Below are 16,511 nucleotides of genomic sequence, written 5' to 3'. Positions count from 1 at the left end.
GATGTGACTATAGTAATCTTATATTAACTCAGAAAGGAAACAAGTGCATTCTAAAACAGCTAACTATGCAGGTCCAAAAAATGAGGGTATGTTCACTCTGAAGCCCATTCATCTCTTTCAGCATCCCAAAGATGAAGCACATGTTCTGCTCAGCTATATAATAAAGTAGCAAACATACTGCACCACTGACATCACAGAACCGTTGCCTATAACACTGGGCTCCGGATGCTGGGCTCCGGATGCATGTTCTCACAGGGCATCCTCCTTCTCCAGGAGAGCAGTTACCTACACAAGCTCCACATCACGCTCATTCTGTGCTGCCAAAGCTGGGTCCATGACAACCTCTAGGGGGCAAGAGCAGGCATGGCGACAAACTCTAAGCTAGGGTCTCCACTTAGGTCTCTAGCAAGCCATAGGAAGGGCTTTTCAAGTTGTAGTTACTTTTGGCACATATGTCATAGAACTGAAGGTTCTTCTTTCAGTGGAAGACAATAGATTTTGCCTTAACTTTCCTGTCCTTAATGTCCACTCTGTTGCCACACAGCACAATGGGGATGTTTTCATATACCCATACCAAATCTCTATGCCAGTTAGGCACATTCTTGTAATCCTTGATGTTACATCAAACATTATAATGTCTTGGATCTCATAGCCATCTCTCAGCCCACCAAATTTCTCCTGACCAGCCATACCCCATACATTGAACTTAATAGGCCCTTTGTTGGTATGGAACACAAGGAGGTGGACCTCAGTACCCAAGGTAGCTACATGCTTCTCATCAGTCAGATGACGTTTCAGGAACATAGTTTTTCCAGTACCACCATCACCAACCAAAACAAGTTTGAACTGGACTTGGGGTTCTCCTAGGACAGCCACTGTGCTCTTGTTTCCAGAAGCATCACTGGCCTACCTGACTGAGGGCTAGAAAGATGGCAGAAGTGCAATTCAAGGGAGGCCTAGGTGACTCAGTTGGTTAAATATCTGCCTTTGGCTCAGGTCATGATCACAGGGTCCTGGGATTGAGTCCCATGTCAGGTTCCTTGCTTCTCCCTCTGCCTGCTACTCCCCCTGCTTGTAATCTCTCTCTCTCTCTCTCTCTCTCTCTGACAAATAAAATCTTAGAAAAAGTGCAATTCAAATGCCCCCCAATTGCAGTCTTAATTCCCTTTTGCTACGTGAGGTAACGTGGTCAGAGGTTCATGGGATTAGGACGTGAACATCTTTGGAAGCGATTCTGCTGCTACCACAGAGGGTGTAAGCCTGGACCACTCTGTACCAGTCTTCTCCCCATCAGCACCCACACTCATTTCCAAAGGAGGAAGCTATCAACAAACAGGACAGTAAGGGTAAACCTCAGGAGATAAGGCAGGGTATGTATGGGAAAGAAGGAGAAGGAAGGGGGAGAGAACCCTCACAAGTCCTGGTGATAAAGAATTGCTGACTACCCCCATTCTTCCTTACTATTGATCAAATTCCTTTTCTGCTTGACCAGTTTGAGTTCAGTTTCTGTCACTTGCCACTAGCAGACTCCTGATTAAAGAAGCAGTCATTTATTGAGAGTCTAGTATATGGCAAGGCACTGTGTGAAACACTTGCATTTTTCTACTGCTCATAACCACACTGCAAAATATTAGTTTTTGCATTTTAAAAAGGAAGAACCTGGGGCATCTGGGTGGCTCAATCGGTTAAGCTTCAGACTCTTGGTTTGGCTCAGGTCATGATCTCAGGGTTCTGGGATCAAGCCCCCACTCGGGCTCTGCACTCATCCAGGAGTCTGCTTGAGGATTCTCTCTCCCTCTTGCTCTGCCCCTCACCTTGCTCATGTTCTCTCTCTCAAATAAATAAATAAATCTTTAAAAATAAATAAATAAAGATAAAAATGAAGGCTTTAAGGATTGAAGTACCTTGCTCCAGGTCAGCCACTAAGGCTCCAAAGTAAGTCTGTCCAATGGATTTAAGCAGAGTTTATAGACAGAATTTGGAGCTTTCCTTCTGTGGGTCATTTCCTTCTGGAAGTCACCCTTAACTTTCTGTCCTATGGTCCTCCACCCAGAAAGACAGGTTTTCTACTGGTGTTTTAACTGTTCCTAACTAGGTCCTGACTCAGGCTAGAAGTCATCAAAACAGGAAACTGAGTCAGTCCCATTCATTTCTCCTAAGATCAACCCCCCTCCAGATTTTGCTGGCTCATCTCTCTAGTGACCCCATTCTGAACTCCAAATCTGTATAACTAAGTGCTTTCTAGACGTTGCCATTTGAAAGCCTCAAATTCAACATCCAAGGTGGACACTCTCTTTCTCTCAAAATACACTCTTCCTTCTCAATTTCTCTTCTTTTTTAAAGATTTTATTTTTTCAAGTAATCTCTACACCCAATGTGGGGCTCAAACCCACCATCCCAAGATCAAGAGTCTCATGCTCTTCCAACTGAGCCAGCCAGGCGCCCCTCTCAATTTCTTGTCTTAATGTATGATACAACCATCTAAACCAAGCAGAGAGCAGATAGCCTTGACCTTTTGACTCCCTTACCAACAAAATCCTAGTGACTCTCTCTCCTTAGCACCTCAATTTCATTCCCACTACAATTGTCTTAGTTCACTTCTTTTCCATTCTTTGCCAATATTACTGCAACACTCTTAACTATCTCCCTAATTCTCAGTGTACCCCCATCCTAGCTTTTCTTTACACTGTGGTGAGAGTGATCCTTCTAAAATATATGTATCTTCTCATAGGACTTCTCTTCAGTAATTCCTCATTGCCTCCAGGATAACATCCTGGCTATTTAGTTTGATTGTCGAGATCTCTGTCTGCTACAGTGGCCTTTGCCTATTCCTCCACACACATTCCTCTACCACTGCTCACACACTAGCCCCTCTGTTGAAACACCCTTCCCTCCTTCATCCAGCTAACATTTAGTTATTTGTCAAAATAAGGAGGAGAATTTTCTGTATTTGCAGAGAATTTTCTGACATGTCTTTATGCGGGTCACAGCATTCATAATGCTATCTTGGTTTTAACTTCAGTCTCTCCACACTAGATGAAGAACTTCATGAAGGATGGGACTCTGTTTTCAATATCTGTGTTCCCAGAGCCCAGGACAGTGGCTGATATTAAATTCTCCATAAGTACTTGTTGACATAGTGAAACAACATACTTAAATAAGAGTAGTCATATTGTAAATGTACTTTGGGTATGCGTCTCCCCTAGACAAACAATTTTAATTCTTCCAACCTTCCCTTTAATCTCTTTGGTAAACATCCACAAAAAGAAAACAAACAAACAAACAAAAAAAAAACACTGCACATTCTTCACAATGAATTGAACTTGGACTGGGCATCCCTAACAAGTATCTCACACTCCTGGTTCTTTTCGCTCCTGGTTCTTTCCACTGCACTGACCATCGGGGTAACTGAATGATCTAAAAGTACCTCTAACAATTTTAGTAGAAAAAGGAACACAGTAAACCTCATGTCATGTCATAAGGTTTGCCAAATTCTTTAATATTACCTGGGAACAGCACCCACGTTTTCTATTTATCTAAGAGTTGCTCATGAATAGGCAACTTTAGATAGAAACATGCAAACCTACAAATTCACAGAGTAAAAAAACTCATCTATTTCAGAAGAGACAATAACAAAAAATATATATAAAATAAAGGAAGACACAAAAATACCCTAGACATTCCTAATATGAAATAAATGTCTCTCTCAAAAGAAATGCATATCCATAAAGAGGTTAAATAGTGAAGAATTGAATCAAAGGCAAAGGTAGCCTAAGAACACTACCAAAAAAAAAAAAAAAAAAAAGGGACTCAAATATACAACTCACCTCTCTCATCAGACAACTAACTGCAACAATGTCAATTGTTCTTGGCCACAGGAGAGCAAGGAATGGTGGGGTATAGTAGATTGGTCAGCTGGATAACTGTAGTGGGAAACTATTCACTAATGAATATTGATATTCCAAACTGTATCAACATGAAATGGGAGGTGTGGGTGGAATATATTCAAATAATTTACTTGACTCGTGTGAGATAATTTGGAGTGGAAGAAAAGACTTATTAATACATAGAAGTAGCAACCTAGACTCAAATTGGACTCAAAATTTAAAAATACTTCTACTAGTAGTAATAATAATACATGCAGTATTTTTCTAAATTGCTTTGCAACATTGTGCCACGTGAGGGCACCAAAGACTTAATATTTTCACCATGTTTTCTGCTGAAATAAAGTTCCTCTAATTTCTTCAATGAACATTTATTGAGCATTGTTCATTTTTTAAGAACAAACAGATGTGATAAGGACACAAAAACAAATCAAATATGATCAGTAGCCTTGGTGAATGAGTGGGAGTGGCCTTAATGCTGGCTGCAGAAAAGAATGTCGTATTTCACATTAATTACTGTCATTTGGGGGTGTTGGGCCCATTATTATTGTCATTTGGTATAAGCATATTCCATTTGGCCTTGAGATTGCTTCTCTAACTAGGGCCCAGATTCCTGAGAGTCTCTGAGACTCTTGCAGGGTTGGTTCAGTTCACACTATTTTCATTATAATACCAACATGGTTTTGCTACTGTCACTACTATTTTCTCAGGCATCTGTAGTGTTTTCCAGAGACTTCATGACGTGATAATGTCATTGCTCTGCTGGGTAATGAAATGTGTTTGTAGATCGTGTTTTGAAAGAAATTTCTAAGGTAGCGAGGGTGATCACTCCCTCGGTGCCCTGGGGGTGCGGGGGCAGACGCACAAGACCGCAGGGTGTGCAGCGTTCCCGAATCCGTGAGCAAGTGAGGAGATTCTCTGCGCCCCCAGGGACCCCGCCCCCCACGGCGATTCTGAACACCCCCCCCCGCCACCCCTCCCCTCCTCCTGCACCAACTTCCCCCACACACACCCGCACCCGAAAGGGAATTCCCCTGTTTGCAGAGGTTACATCCTGGCTGGTGGTTCTAACCTGTTCCAGCACCTCCACACCAGGTCACTCCTCCCTGCCTGTAGTTGAGATGATCGTTGCTGCTATCTTACTTGCCATCTACACGTGTGACCTGCACACCAATATACAGATACTCTAGACATCGCAAGGGGTACTGGGCCTAATCGATACGTGCCTCTTTGGCTATGATGCTTATACGTCACCTTCCCCTAGAGGCAGTAAAGACTTACAGCCGCCCCCACTGACCCTGAGGATGGTCCGGTGTAGGTGAGCTCCCTTCAGTTCTTTCTGTAGCCTGCAAAAAAACTTCCATGGAACTAACTCCTCCCCGCCCCTACAACACTCCCAGCCAACTCCCAGACCCTTATTGAAGGGAAAGTGCCTTTATCGTGAGACTGTCTTCTGACCTGCCTCTTGGTGTGGCCATCTTTATGTATGGGTGTGCCTATGCCCCCTTTCTTCTGCAGTACCCAAAGGAGACACCTGTTCTGCCTGGACTATGCACCCAGTTAAGCCACAAAATTAGGGAGGAGGGAGCCTCAGATTTCAGATTCTAGGCCCCAGGTTGTAGTTCTGTGGAGGGATAAATAAACAGATTGTTAGAACATATGATAATGAATAAATCAGTCCTGGTCAAAAAAAAAAAAAAAAACTAAGGTAACTGCTTTAGACTATAAGTCTGTGCATTTTCAGAGATTAACTCTGCTCTCTGTACTCTTACTGGGCTCTTGCTAGCTATCTTCAGTTATACTTGCTATGGTCTCTGCTCAGTATGCAGTAAATCTTGATTTTGGAGCCCACAAGGTTTTCTTACACCTCTGTGGAAACAACAGTACTAAATATTCTCTGATACCTTGTTTCAAGATATTTTTAAATTCTAAAAAACTTTTTCTAGATTTTTTATATCTAAAATATTATTTTGTAACTTAATATTTCATCCTCAAATTAACAATGTATTTTTCTTATGTTTAAGGATAGTTGGCTTAATATAGGGAGACTAAAAGACTGGTTTTCACAGTCCAGAGCCGCACCATCTATAACATAAAGATGTTGAAAGTAATGAACTCATGGAAGGAAGGAATCTACTCCAAAGGAACTGCACAAAGCTGTAAATCAACAAAAGTATGATGAAAACATCTTCACTTTGGCTTTATGGAGGTTTTTAACTTATTGTGCCTTATGCAGCAGAATACTTTCAGGTAGTTCTATGATGTTACTTAAATAGCAGCATCAGTTTGAGACCCAAGTTTAAAGAAAAAGGAATGGAATACTGTACTGGGTTGAACTGTGTGCCCATTAATTCATGATAACCCTGAACCTGAGGATGTCACTTTATGGAAACAGGGTCTCTGCAGATGTAATCAGCTAAAATGGATCATCCTAGATTAGGCCCTAATCCAATGATTAGTGTCCTCAGAAGAAGAGAAAGCAAAGACATACACATACCCGGAAAGCAGCCATGTGAAGATCGAGGCAAGAATTAGAGTTTTGTTGCCACAAACCAAGGGATGCTAAGGATTGCTAGAAACCACCCAAACCTAGGAAAAGTGAAGGAAGGATCCTCCCCCAGAGACTTCAGAGAGGGCGTGGCCCTGCCAACGCAATGATTTCACATTCCTAGGCTCCAGAACTGTGAGATAACAAAATTTCTGTTGTTTAAAGCATAGTTTGTGGTACTTTGTTAGGCAGCCCTATGAAACTCATACAAGTTAACATCGAAGTTATGAGGTCTTTAAAAGCCAAACTTGTTTGTACCCGGCTTTCCCAAACCAGAAATACAGAAGTCACTGAAGCATCATACAGATCTTTTGTATTGCACTGCCTAGAGGAAACCACTTAAGTGGCTGAGAGGCTAATTTAAAGCCGTGGTACAACTGACACTGCTGAATACCTGAAAATTCAGTATAGAAGTCACGGGGGAGAGAGGTAAAGATGGCGGAGGAGTAGGGGACCCCTTTTTCAGCCGGTCCCCTGAGTTGAGCTGGATAGGTACCAGACCAGCAGGAACATCCACGGAATCAGCCTGAGACGCAGGAAGATNCAGGAAGATACATCTGGATCTCTACAAATGAACATCTCCAGCGCTGAGTATCGAGGTACGAAGCGGGGAGCCGTGAAATCGCGCACAGATATCGGAAGCTAAACAGAAGGGGGAGGGAGCCGCCGTGTCAGGGCTCCGGGAAGCGGTAGCCACCTACACGGGAGAGTGGACAGACCGCGGGACCGCACGCTTGAGACAGCAGGCTGAGAAGGGAGCTCCGGGAGCGTACGCGAGAAGGCTGGCGGTTGGCGGGCCACCTGCACGGGGGAGCAGGCAGACTCGCGGACGGCACCCGCGAGACAACAGACTTAGAACGCGAACTCCAGGAGCGCGCGCAGGGCGGCTGGCGGGCCACCTGCACCGGGGAGCGGGCGGACCGCGGACCCGCACTCTGGAAACGGCAGACTGAGTCCGTGAGCCGGGAGCGTGCACCACCAAGCATCTCACGGAGCTCCGGAGCTCCGGTGTGCTCACTGGATCGAGGCTGAGACCGGGAGCTCCGGGAGCGTCCGCGGGGCGGCTGGCGGCTGGAGGGCCACCTGCACGGGGGAGCAGGCGGACTCGCGGTCAGCACCCGTGAGACACCAGACTGAGACGGGGAGCTCCGGGAGCCCGCGCGGGGCGGCTGGCGGCGGGCGGGGTTGGAAACACAAAGGACAGAGACGTGCCGGCCCTGGAAGTGAGGGCTGGGACGCCGGGTGTGGGGCGCACAGCCCGGGATGCTGCAGGGTTGAGCAGCACCAACAGAAACAGAGTTAAAGTGGCCAGAACATCAGTGGAGAACGATCCGCGATCCCTCTGTTCTGAGACAGAGGCTGAATTTCAGCCGCTGCTGCTCTCTCAGAAGAGGCATAGCAAACCGCCAGGGAAAGCCGCCAGAGAACAAAAGCCCGGAAATACCGGCTCACAGGGTGCCCATCCCCATCCCCCCTCGCAAGGGACACAGAGACTCTACCCAAACAGGGTTTTCTGAGTACCTGCAGGCAGGCCCCTCCCCCAGAAGGCAGGCTGAAAAATCAAGAAGCCCACAACCCGGAGCGCCTGAGTGGCGCAGTCACCAAGCACCTGTCTTCGGATTAGGGTGTGATCACAACGCTCCGTAAGGAGTCCTTCATCGGGCTTCTCCACCGGGAACCTGCTTCTTCCTCTCCCACTCCTCTGCTTGGGTTCCCTTTCTTGCTGACTGTCTCTCTCTCTCTCAAATAAATAAATAAACTCTTTAAGGAAGAAGCCCACATCCCTAAGATCTCTATAAAACAAGGGCGCACGGCCTGGGTCCCAGTCAACACTTGGGCTCTGGACAACCCTGCAATCTCTCTTCATCAGAATGACGAGAAGGAGAAGTCCCCCCCAGCAAAGAAAAGATAATGAGTCTGTGGCCTCTGCCACAGAATTGGCCTCGGCCACAGAATTAATACATATGGATGTATCCCAATTATCAGAAATGGAATTCAGAGCAACAATGGTCAAGATGATGAGTAAACTTGAAAAAAGCATCAGAGAAAGCGTTGCTGAGAATATAGAATCCCTAAGGGCAGAAATGAGAGCGAATCTGACAGAAATTAAAAATTCTATGAGCCAAATGCAGTCAAAACTAGAGGCTCTGACGGCCAGGGTCACCGAGGCAGAGGAACGCGTTAGCGAATTGGAGGATGGGTTAGTAGAAGAAAAAACGAAAATAGAAGCTGGTCTTAAAAAAATCCACGCCCACGAATGTAGATTACGGGAGATTACTGACTCTATGAAACGATCCAATGTCAGAATCATCGGCATCCCTGAAGGGGTGGAGAAAAACAGAGGTCTAGAAGAGATATTTGAACAAATTGTAGCTGAAAACTTCCCTAATCTAGCAAGGGAAACAAGCATTCGTGTCCAAGAGGCAGAGAGGACCCCATCCAAGCTCAACCAGGACAAACCTACGCCACGGCATGTCATAGTGCAATTCGCAAATATTAGATCCAAGGATACAGTATTGAAAGCGGCCAGGGCAAAGAAATTTCTCACGTACCAAGGCAAAGGTATCAGGATTACGTCAGACCTGTCTACAGAGACCTGGAATGAGAGAAAGGCTTGGGGGGGCATTTTTAAAGCTCTTTCAGAGAAAAACATGCAGCCAAGGATCCTTTATCCAGCAAAGCTGTCATTCAGAATTGATGGAGAAATAAAGACGTTCCAAAATCGCCAATCATTAACCAATTTCGTAACCACGAAACCAGCCCTACAGGAGATATTAAGGGGGGCTCTATAAAGGTAAAAAGGCCCCAAGAGTGATACAGAGCAGCAAGTCACAACCGATACAAAGACTTTAAAGAGAAATGGCATCATTAAAATCATATCTGTCAATAATCTCTATCAATCTAAATGGCTTAAACTCTCCCATAAAACGCCACAGGGTTGCAGATTGGATAAAAAGACATGACCCATCCATTTGCTGTCTACAAGAGACTCATTTTGAACCCAAAGATGCATTCAGACTTAGAGTAAGGGGATGGAGTACCATCTTCCACGCAAATGGACCTCAAAAGAAAGCTGGAGTAGCAATTCTCATATCAGATAGACTGGATTTTAAACTAGAGGCCATAGAGAGAGATACAGAAGGGCACTATATTATTCTTAAAGGAAGTATTCAACAAGTGGATATGACAATTATTAATATATATGCCCCCAACAGGGGAGCAGCAAGATACACAAGCCAACTCTTAACCAAAATAAAGAGACATATAGATAAGAACACAGTAATAGTAGGGGACCTCAACACCCCACTATCAGAAATAGACAGAACACCCTGGCAAAAACTAAGCAAAGAATCAAAGGCTTTGAATGCCATACTCGACGAGTTGGACCTCATAGATATATATAGAACACTACACCCCAGAACCAAAGAATACTCATTCTATTCAAATGCCCATGGAACATTCTCAAGAATAGATCATGCTCTGGGACACAAAACAGGTCTCAGCCAATACCAAAAGATTGAAATTATCCCCTGCATATTCTCAGACCACAACGCTCTGAAATTGGAACTCAACCACAAGGAAAAACCTGGAAGAAACTCAAACACTTGGAGGCTAAGAACCATCCTGCTCAAGAATGACTCGATAAACCAGGAAATCAAAAAACAAATTAAACAATTTATGGAGACCAACGAGAATGAATACACAACGGTCCAAAACCTATGGGATACTGCAAAGGCAGTCCTAAGGGGGAAATACATAGCCATCCAAGCCTCACTCAAAAGAATAGAAAAATCTAAAATGCAGTTTCTATATTCTCACCTCAAGAAACTGGAACAGCAACAGAGGGACAGGCCTAACCCACTGACAAGGAAGGAGTTGACCAAGATTAGAGCAGAAATCAATGAATTAGAAACCAGAAGCACAGTAGAGCAGATCAACAGGACTAGAAGCTGGTTCTTTGAGAGAATCCATAAAATTGATAGACCACTGGCAAAACTTGTCCAAAAACAAAGAGAAAGGACTGAGATTATTAAAATTATGACTGAAAAGGGAGAGGTCACGACCAGCACCATTGAAATTGCAAGGATTATTAGAAACTTTTATCAACAGCTATATGCCAAAAAACTAAACAATCTGGAAGAGATGGAGGCCTTCCTGGAAACCTATAAACTACCAAGACTGAAACAGGAAGAAATAGATTTCTTAAATAGGCCAATTAACTATGAAGAAATTGAGTCAGTGATAAACAACCTTCCAAATAATAAAACTCCAGGCCCAGACGGTTTTCCTGGGGAATTCTACCAAACATTCAAAGAAGAAATAATACCTATTCTCCTAAAGCTATTTCAAAAAATAGAAACAGAAGGAAAGCTACCAAACTCATTCTATGAGGCTAATATTACCTTGATCCCCAAACCAGGCAAAGACCCCCTCAAAAAGGAGAATTACAGACCGATTTCTCTAATGAATATGGATGCCAAAATCCTCAACAAGATCCTTGCTAATAGAATCCAACAGTACATTAAAAGGATTATCCATCATGACCAAGTGGGATTCATACCTGGGATGCAAGCATGGTTCAACACTCGCAAATCAATCAATGTGATACATCATATCAACAAGAAAAGACTCAAGAACCATATGATCCTCTCAATTGATGCAGAAAAAGCATTTGACAAAATACAGCATCCTTTCCTGATTAAAACCCTTCAGAGTGTAGGAATAGAGGGTACATTTCTCAATCTCATAAAAGCCATCTATGAAAAGCCTACTGCAAGCATTATTCTCAATGGGGAAAAGCTGGAAGCCTTTCCCTTAAGATCAGGAACACGACAAGGATGCCCACTCTCGCCACTATTATTCAACATAGTACTAGAAGTCCTTGCAACAGCAATCAGAAGACAAAAAGGGATCAAAGGTATCCAAATCGGCAAAGAAGAAGTCAAACTGTCTCTCTTTGCAGATGACATGATACTCTATATGGAAAACCCAAAGGAATCCACTCCCAAACTATTAGAAGTTATAGAACAATTCAGTAAGGTGGCAGGATACAAAATCAATGCCCAGAAATCAGTTGCATTTCTATACACGAATAACGAGACTGAAGAAAGAGAAATTAGGGAATCCATCCCATTTACAATAACACCAAAAACCATACGTTACCTTGGAATTAACTTAACCAGAGACGTAAAGGACCTATATCCTAGAAACTATAGATCACTTTTGAAAGATATTGAGGAAGACATAAAAAGATGGAAAAATATTCCATGCTCATGGATTGGAAGAATTAACATAGTTAAAATGTCCATACTACCCAGAGCAATCTACACTTTCAATGCTATCCCGATCAAAATACCGAGGACATTTTTCAAAGAACTGGAACAAATAGTCCTTAAATTTGTATGGAACCAGAAAAGGCCCCGAATCTCCAAGGAACTGTTGAAAAGGAAAAACAAAGCTGGGGGCATCACAATGCCGGATTTCGAGCTGTACTACAAAGCTGTGATCACAAAGACAGCATGGTACTGGCACAAAAACAGACACATCGACCAATGGAACAGAATAGAGAACCCAGAAATGGACCCTCGGCTCTTTGGGCAACTAATCTTTGATAAAGCAGGAAAAAACATCCGGTGGAAAAAAGACAGTCTCTTCAATAAATGGTGCTGGGAAAATTGGACAGCTACATGCAAAAGAATGAAACTTGACCACTCTCTCACACCATACACAAAAATAAACTCCAAATGGATGAAAGACCTCAATGTGAGACAGGAATCCATCAAAATTCTAGAGGAGAACATAGGCAACAACTTCTATGACATCGGCCAGAGCAACCTTTTTCACGACACATCGCCAAAGGCAAGAGAAATAAAAGATAAAATGAACTTATGGGACTTTATCAGGATAAAGAGCTTCTGCACAGCCAAGGAAACAGTCAAAAAAACTAAGAGACAGCCCACGGAATGGGAGAATATATTTGCAAAGGACACCACAGATAAAGGACTGGTATCCAAGATCTACAAAGAACTTCTCAAACTCAATACACGAGAAACAAATAAACAAATCATAAAATGGGCAGAAGATATGAACAGACACTTTTCCAATGAAGACATACAAATGGCTAACAGACACATGAAAAAATGTTCAAAATCATTAGCCATCAGGGAAATTCAAATCAAAACCACACTGAGATACCACCTTACGCCAGTTAGAATGGCAAAGATAGACAAGGCAAGAAACAACAATTGTTGGAGAGGATGTGGAGAAAGGGGATCCCTCCTACATTGTTGGTGGGAATGCAAGTTGGTACAGCCACTCTGGAAAACAGTGTGGAGGTCCCTTAAAAAGTTAAAAATTGAACTACCCTATGACCCAGCCATTGCACTACTGGGTGTTTACCCCAAAGATACAGACGTAGTAAAGAGAAGGGCCATATGCACCCCAATGTTCATAGCTGCATTGTCCACAATAGCCAAATCATGGAAGGAGCCGAGATGCCCTTCAACAGATGACTGGATTAAGAAGCTGTGGTCCATATATACAATGGAATATTACTCAGCTATCAGAAAGAACGAATTCTCAACATTTGCTGCAACATGGACGGCACTGGAGGAGATAATGCTAAGTGAAATAAGTCAAGCAGAGAAAGACAATTATCATATGATTTCTCTCATCTATGGAACATAAGAACTAGGATGATCGGTAGGGGAAGAAAGGGATAAAGAAAAGGGGGGTAATCAGAAGGGGGAATGAAACATGAGAGACTATGGACTATGAGAAACAAACTGAAGACTTCAGAGGGGAGGGGGTGGGGGAATGGGATAGACTGGTGATGGGTAGTAAGGAGGGCACGTATTGCATGGTGCACTGGGTGTTATACGCAACTAGAAGCATCAAACTTTACATCGGAATCTGGGGATGTACTGTATGGTGATTAACATAATATAATAAAATAAAAAAAAGAGATAAGTAACTAAAATAAAAAACAACAAAATTCAAAAAAAAAAAAAGAAGAAGTCACGGGAATGCCATTTTCCAATGACATAGTAATTCATCAAGTTAAAAAATTTTTTTCTAAAGATTTTATTTATTCATTTGACAGCATCTGGCAGAGGGAGAGGGAGAAGCAGGCTCCCCACTGAGACTCAAGTTAAAGGCGCCCCTCAAGTTAAAAATTTAATTGTAACGTGAAGACTGAGTTAATAGCTCATCTTCAAAACTGTACTTGCCTGGGGCACCTGGGTGGCTCAGTAGGTTAAGCGTCTGCCTGCCTTTGGCTCAGGTCATGATCCCAGGGTCCTGGGATGGAGCCCTGCATTGGGCTCCCTGCTCAGTGAGGAGTCTGCTTCTTTCCCCCTCTCCTCACCCTTCCCCTCTCCCACCCCTGCTCTCTCTCTCTCTCATAAATAAAATCTTAAAAAAACACCTGTACTTGCCTTACAAGTGGATGAATCTATAGATGTGCTGAACTTACTATTTTGCTTATATTCATCTGATAATTAGCACCAATTATCAAAGAATATCTTCTATGTGAATACTTACCACCAAACACAAGTGTTGCTGAAGCAGTCAAAACACTGACTAACTTTTTGAATCAGAGTTTATACTGCAACAATTGTGTTGAACATTTGCACTGATGGTACAAAAGAAATGGGTAAACTGCTGGTACTTCACTATGAATCGAGGTGGTGACACCAAACAGTATTATAATTATTCTATTTTTTAGCTCTCTGGTACTAACAGTAAGGTTGGGGGGAATAACAGATTCACTTAAGAATGTTCTGCTAAAACAGTAAAAGTTACTGATTCTACTAGATTTCAACCCTTGAGTACATCTTTTTAATAGACGTGCAATGTCTGTGATGCAATGGGACATATACCTAAGGCTAAATATTCCAGGTCATGTTACTCACATTTTGCCATCAAAAAGTATAAGGCAAATAAATTACACAAAATGTCTAAGTCAGAGCAGCTTACATTATTTATGACTTTGAGATGAGTCACAATGAAAAATAATGAAAATTTTAAAAGTATGAGCTAACAAATTTAATTTACTTAAGACCATACAATCTAAGTCAAAAGGACCATTACAGTCATCTAGGGCAAGATTTTCCCAAATGCAAGAAGTCTTTCACAGTATCTATGAAAACTGGTCACCAAGCTCTTGTTTGAATACTGCCACTGCTCACTCCCACTTACAAACCATTTTGTAAGAACTCTAGTAAAAGATTTTTCATTCAGTAACTGAACTCTGCAACCCTCCAACATCCTTGGATTGGCCCTAGTTTCTTTATTAAGGTAACCTGATATAGTAGAAAGCACAGACTTAGGAAGTTAGAAGACCTCATTCAAGTACCAGTGCACTCACATACTCACAGGAAGACTGGGCAGATTGCTATCCTTCTTGAGTTTCAGCTTGTACAAATGCGGAGTACTCTTGCTTTCCACTTCATTCCAGCAAATGGTCTGAGATTCTATAAGAACATGTTTAAAACTTCTTGGTAAACATATGTTTATCCATGAAATACACATTTAGAAAATCATCTTGCTAGAGTTCTTTCCATTGAGATACACAGAAAAAAAAAAAAAAAACAAAAGCTAATATTGCTGAGTGGGCTGTCTGCCAAGCTCCCATAAAGGATTTACGTTTTTTGTTGTTTTTTTTTTTTTTTTTGAGATCGCTCCAAATACTATCCCATTTTACACTTAAGGAATTTGAGGCACAAACAAGTTAGGTAATTCAGCCAACATCACACAAAAACTACGCAATTAATCTCTTTTCCTAATAATACTTGAAATACTTGAAGACAGCTTTCCTACCTGCTTTCTACTTGCCTTATCTTTTGCACACTCTTGCACACGCAAAAATCTATTGCTCAGAAAGGCCTGGCCAGAAAGCTGGCCCAGAATCCTGGGGTCAAAGCAATGAGCCCTTCTGAGACCCAAGAATGCCTATGCTAATCAGGTACAGCAAGACAAATACCCAGGAGCAGCCACCCAGCCTGCAATGAGAGACATTCTGGAAGAATCTAACCTCTCTTCATACTTCTCTTCAAGTCAAAAAGAACAGCTTGAAAATTTGTCAGTTAACAACTGCAATTTCAGTAGAACTCTTCTCTACCAAATCAATAGCTAAAACTCAAGGCAAAAACCAATATTACTCTCAAATGTTTTCACTAAAGTCACATCTTAGAAAAGAAAGACATGTGATTTTTATTTTTTAGCAGACAGACACATTGGAACTGGACCATCTGAAAGACTAATGTTCCCTTCGGAGTAGTCACATTGGTAGGCTCTGCCCTCACAAATGTGCGGGGCAGTGCTAGGCACTGAGAAGGCAGGTGCTCAATATGTGAATGATTTTGGTGATGCTGCCATTGCTTAAAGCGTTTTTAGAATACTTCTGGTTAAGTCCTCCAAGTGAAGACATATGTTTATTTTAATTATCTTTGACAGTAGCTCTTCTTAACCTTAGAGCTCACTATTTAACAAGTTGTGGAATTCCTTCTTCCTCTCAATTGAGAAATAAACCATAGAAAACTGCATAAACCATGAAGAGTTTGAATACATTTTAATGTAAATTCAGTATATTTTTAGAAATGCCAAAAGCACTATTCAAAGAGAAGTTTTTGAAAAAGAATTTTTTTTCAGGTATTCTGAAATGTGCCTAGCTATCTACACAAAGAATCCAAGACTTACCTTCTCTGATCTTAGTTATATGGATACACATAACATAGGTTAAATAGACCCTGTATCTTGAGGCAGGGCCACACCCTTTTATCTTTGGATTTCCTCATTCACTAACACTACATTATGTTTATGGTAATTGCCCCAAATTATTCAATTACTTGATTTTTAGTAAACTTTCAGATTTACTTTGGACACAGACAAAAAGAGAAAAATAACTTCTTAGAACCCCATTTTCCTTAAGTCATTATAGAAGGTATTACTGATGGACTGCCTTGGGGAATTTCTTTGATGCAGGCCAGATCCTTGTTCTGCTTTCCAACATGCCAGGAATAGTCTGCCTCTTTCATTGCTAACATACACACCTCTACCCACACAACTCTTCACCTACA

General features: G+C 42.2%; 2 pseudogenes; one reads left to right on the top strand and one right to left on the bottom strand.

Annotated features, from left to right (window-relative positions):
* Positions 1–249: 249 nt before the first annotated feature.
* LOC100467444 lies at positions 250–3,400 on the bottom strand (annotated as a pseudogene).
* Positions 3,401–4,872: 1,472 nt separating this feature from the next.
* LOC109491045 lies at positions 4,873–5,202 on the top strand (annotated as a pseudogene).
* The last annotated feature ends 11,309 nt before the right edge of the window (positions 5,203–16,511 follow it).

This window comes from Ailuropoda melanoleuca, chromosome 3, assembly GCF_002007445.2.
Source record: "Ailuropoda melanoleuca isolate Jingjing chromosome 3, ASM200744v2, whole genome shotgun sequence".
NCBI lineage: Eukaryota > Metazoa > Chordata > Mammalia > Carnivora > Ursidae > Ailuropoda > Ailuropoda melanoleuca.
This window is presented reverse-complemented; position numbering and strand designations above follow the sequence as displayed.